This window comes from Lolium rigidum, unplaced genomic scaffold (assembly GCF_022539505.1).
Source record: "Lolium rigidum isolate FL_2022 unplaced genomic scaffold, APGP_CSIRO_Lrig_0.1 contig_46179_1, whole genome shotgun sequence".
NCBI classification, from domain to species: Eukaryota; Viridiplantae; Streptophyta; class Magnoliopsida; order Poales; family Poaceae; genus Lolium; species Lolium rigidum.
The window spans coordinates 32,501-37,959 of NW_025900641.1; the positions used below are offsets into that span (position 1 = coordinate 32,501).

Sequence of the window (5,459 nt, forward strand, 5' to 3'; positions counted from 1 at the left end):
CGGCTGAAGTGTCCCGCCGCGGGTATATCGGGGCTAGAGCTGTGCCAAAGGGTGCCACACATGGTTTTCCATATGTCCATGGACTAAACAAACCTAAACCTATGAAAAGTTACATTGGTGCACCCTCGCGGGAGAAATCTAGGGGGGTAGACCCGCCGGGGCACAGCGTTCCATTTGTTTTGGGGGAGGAGGGGGATAACGACCGCGGAGCACCGGAACCCCACCAAACCTTGCATGTGGACCTATGATATGTGTCAAAGTGTGGTGCAAGGTCTAATGGTGCAAAAGTAGCTCCCCTAAACCCTAAACCCTAAAGCTGGGGAGGCTTCGAGCCCTAAACCCCTCTAAATCCCTAAACCACGACGCGCGAGCTAACGAGAACCATGCATCATAAACCCTAACCCTAACCCTAAACCCTAAACCTAAACCTAACCATAAATACTTACCCTTTAACCTAAACCCTAGCCCTAGCCCCTAAACCCTAGCCCTAACCCTACACCTAACCCTAACCAGTAGATCAGGCACAGCGTCGATCGTGTGATAATGGCTCTAGCTCTTTGGTATATGTGCCAAAGGGTCCCAATCTTTGGTTCTCCATGTGTATATGTACTAAACAAACCTAAAATAATGAAAAGTTACATTGGTGCACCCTCGCGCGGAGAAATCTAGGGGGTAGACCCAGCTCGAGGGCACGCGTTCTGCATTGTTTTGGGGGAGGAGGGGGATAACGACCGCGGAACACACGGAACCCCACCAAACCTTGCATGTGGACCTATGATATGTGTCAAAGTGTGATGCGTGGGCTAATCACCGGTGCAAAATTAGCTCCCCTAAACCCTAAACCCTAAGCCTGGGAGAGGCTTCGAGCCCTAAACCCCTCTAAATCCCTAAACTCACGACGCCGGAGCTGCAGTAACCATGCATCATAAACCCTAACCCTAACCCTAAACCCTAAACCTATACCTAACCATAAATACTTACCCTTTAACCTAAACCCTAGCCCTAGCCCCTAAACCCTAGCCCTAACCCACCACACCTAACCCTAACCAAGTAGACCGTGCACACCGTCGATCGTGCTGATAATGGCTCTAGCAATGCCGGGTATATGTGCCAAAGGGTCCCAATCTTTGGTTCTCCATGTGTATGTACTAAACAAACCTAAAAAGAATGAAAAGTTACATTGGTGCACCCTCGCGCGGAGAAATCTAGGGGGGTAGAGCCCGGCCGGGAGCACCACGGCTCCGGCCGTTTTGGGGGGAGGAGGGGGAGAACGACCGCGGAGCACCGGAACCCCACCAAACCTTGCATGTGGGACCTATTCTATGTTTCAAAGTGTGATGCTAGGTGCAATTCACCAAATGGTTGCATGGCATGGATCCCCGGTGCTGACATTCCTCACCTTTCGGGCGATAACACTTACCGCATTCCCGGACGTGTAAGGTGAAGTGTCCCGCCGCGGGTATATCGAAAGGGGCTAGACTGTGCCAAAGGGTACCACACATGGTTTTCCATATGTCCATGGACTAAACAAACCTAAACCTATGAAAAGGTATATTCGGTGGAACGCCGCGCTGAGAAATCTAGGGGTAGACCCGCCGTCCCGCTGCTTTGGGGGGAAAGGAGTGGGGATAGGCCGCCGAGCACCTGAACCCTGATATGTGGGGGATGAGGCATGGAGAGTAATTTTGTATTTCACATAGTGTAATAAATAGTCATCCAAAAAGAAAAAACTAATTAACAAAATAAATATAAGTAGTAGATGAAATAAAATAGTTAGAAAAACAAAAAAAAAGTATATTGGCGCACGGCAAAGGGAAAGCGCACGGCAAAAGGACCCTTTTGCCGTGCAACATGTCGTGCGCTGAAACGCACGCGGCAAAGTTTGGCTGCACGGCAGTGCCCGGTGTCAGGCCTTTGCCGTGAGCTGTTTCTTTGCCGTGGCTGCACAGGGAAAGTTCTTGCCGTGCTGCGGCTCATCTGTCCGCAGGCGCTGCTCCCATTCTTTGCCGTGAGAAAATTCTTTTGCCGTGCGCCATATCTTTCTTTGCCAGTGCCTGCTTTTCGTCGTGCAGCTGCTCTCATACTTTGCTGTGCATCTCTTTTGGGTTGCCGTGCGCTCTTCCTTGCTACGCGCGGCAAAGAAATCTTTGCCGTCTTGTGACTTCAATCCGGCAAAGTTTGGCTGCACGGCAGCGCCTGATTTTCCCGTAGTGACTCGTCCTCTAAATACTCCATCCGCTTTATAGTTTGTTGTGGTTTTAGTTTAACGTTATATTAAAACCATGATTTTTATATAAAAGTGAAGGCAGCAGCTATTAAATATTTTAAAAAATTAAAAAAATAAGCATCGCATATGCCCCTATCACGGGCGAGGTAAGGGAACCGAACAACAGCGAGACTAGCCGTACGCAGTTGACAGACTTACATGGAAATCGTTGTTGACGAGCATGCCTGACCGTGCTGAAGGCCGTGGCTATGAACCCGATGACGACCTGCATCTCACATGTCCGGCGTGTGCGTGCCGGCTGCTGCCGGTGCGAGGCGCGTGCTGCCCCTGGCTGAGCTCGGCTGACTGGCATCATGAGCCCGCAGGCCGCGCCGCGGCGCCGAGCACGTCATGGCGAGCCCCGCGGAGTACTGCGCCGGGGACACCCCGGCGGGGCGGTCCCCACTGGCATTCGTCCCCAGCATGACGGCGCCGACGCTGAGCAGCACCACGGCGTTGACGGAGAAGGGCGTGAACCGCTGGCGCACTAGCAGCGGCGCGAAGACAGCCGTGAAGGCGAGCTGCGTGGAGCTGAGGATGGAGGAGGTGGCACGCGGAGCGTGCCGTGCCATGGGCGTGGAGGAGCCCGATCCGGGCCGGTCATGAGGCCAACACCGACGCTCGCGGCCAGGAGCCGAGGCGACATGAGGAAAACCGGCGTGTTGGCAGAGCCGCCAGCCTGGCGGGAAGATAAAGGAGGCGCAGAGCGGAGCGAGCAGCAGTGGACACCCGGCGGTCTGGAGCAAGCGGAGAACCACTTGCGGTTGCCTCCGTGGAGGAAGTAGGCCCGCAGAAGGAGCGGACTGGACGCAGAGCCGACGACCATGAGGACGAAGCTGACGACCAGGCGGGGGTTGCGGTGGAGTGGTTTAGCGGCGACAGCGGCGCCGTCGCCGCTAGTGAGTTGCTGCTGCTCGCGGCGCTGTGTCTGTTATAAAAGCGACAAGCAAATAACGAAGAACGAAACAAGAACACACGCAGGGGACACAAGATTTAACGTGGAAAACCCCTTCCAACACAGAAGGGGAAAAAACCACGGGCGCCCGAGCCAGACAAAGCTTCACTATATCGGGAGGTGTTTACAAGCGCAGTGGGTTATCTTATAATCTGATCAACCCTAGCCGGCGGCTTACAAGATGTATATATAGGCGGTGCCAATGCCGTGATCGCAGTAGCCCATAGCCGGCGGGCGGGCCTCGCTCCGCTCGTCGAGAAGTTAGCCTCCCTTTAGTATATGAATTTGGATCACAATACAACAAACTCCACCTTGAGACAAATTCCATCTTGTAGCATGAACTTCAACAATCTCACGAACAGACAAAGGAAAAACACTTGCTTTGGCGCCAACAGCCACTTGGGCTAAACGAGTTATACCAACCAAGCTCGAGCAAAGCTCAAACTTGGAAACGAGGAAGCGGCTTTGTCATCATATCGGCGGGATTATCATGAGTACTTATCTTGCATACCTTCGGTTTACCTTTAGCAACAATGTCGCGAATATAATGGTACTTGATATCAATGTGCTTTGTCCTCTCATGGAACATTTGATCTTTAGTAAGGTATATTGCACTTTGATTGTCGAGAAAACAAGTTAATGCAAGAATCATCTCCACAAAGCTCGAGCATACAAACCTTTCAACCAAACAGACTCTTTGCCGGCTTCATTAATTGCTATATATTACTGCTTCGGTCGTAGATTGGGCAACAACAGATTGTAACGTTGCCTTCCAACTCACGGCACATCCATCAACGGTGAACACATAACCTGTGAGGGATCTTCTCTTATCCAAATCGGCAGCAAAATCTGAATCCACATAGCCAACGAGTCCCTCACCGGTCTTGCCAAACTTCAAACAAGCTTTCGATGTGCCACGAAGGTACACGAAAATCCAGCGAACAGCTCTCCAATGTTCTTTTCCGGGATCAGACAAGATATCGACTCGACCAAACTCATAGCATAGGATAAATCAGGACGAGAACAAACCATGGCATACATCAAGGAACCAACGACACTAGAATATGGAACTCGAGACATGTACTCAATATCTTCATCGAGTACTAGGACATTGCAATGCTTGACAATTTGAAGTGAGAAGCAATTGGTGTACTAACGAGACTTTGCATCATGCATATTAAAACGATGAAGAACTTTACGAATGTAATTTTGCTTTGACTAAGAAATAACACACTAGATTTTCTATGCTCTTGTAATTTCCATACCTAGTATTTTCTTAGCAGCACCAAGATCCTTCATCTCAAACTCACTACTTAATTGTGCTTTCAAAATAGTGATCTCTTTCTTGCTCTTGGCAGCAATCAACATATCATCAACATATAACGGCAAGTATATTGGTGATCCATTAACAAACTTGATATAAACACAACTATCATACTTAGATCTCTTAAACTCATGTGCAAGCATAAATGAATCAAACCTTTTGTACCACTTGTCTTGGAGACTATTTCGGACCATAAAGGGACCTCTTCAACTTGCAAACAAGATCCTCCTTACCGGGCACAACAAAACCTTCAGGTTGGTCCATGTATATCTCCTCCTCAAGCTCACCATGCGGAAAGCGGTCTTTACATCTAGCTGCTCAAGCTCAAGATCACGCATAGCCACAATACCAAAGAATGCACGAATGGAACTATGCTTCACAACCGGAGAGAATACATCATTATAATCAATACCGGAATTTAGGCTGAAACCTTTTGCTACTAACCTTGCCTTAAACCTCGGAGGCTCACTAGGAGACAAACCTTCCTTTCTTTTAAATATCCACTTACAGCGGACAGCCTTCTTTTGTTTAGGCAAGGGCACAACATCCCATGTGCCATTCTTGTCAAGCGATTGCATCTCCTCTTGCATAGCAGAAATCCACTTCACGTGGTCAACGGATGCAACGGCCTCAGTATATGTAGCAGGTTCAGTACCATGCTCCACCTGTTCAGCACAACTCAAAGCATGAGCAACAAGATTACATTCTTCAATTAAACGAGGACGTGGACCTTTGTTACGCCTCGGTCTATCGGCAGCAATGGAACTATTTGTTTGCTTTGCAAAACAGGTGGTGAGTGCTTTGAACAACGGTGTTATCATTTTCAGCAACATCATTTTCTTTCTCCTCCACGTGCTCCACACGCACGCTAATCCTCTGTTGTTCATCATCGGAATTATCGGAAAAATCAACAG

The 5,459-nt window shown here is 49.5% G+C and overlaps 1 pseudogene; it reads right to left on the reverse strand.

The window, feature by feature from the left end:
- Positions 1-2,398: 2,398 nt before the first annotated feature.
- LOC124681530 lies at positions 2,399-3,190 on the reverse strand (annotated as a pseudogene).
- Between the last annotated feature and the right edge of the window lie 2,269 nt (positions 3,191-5,459).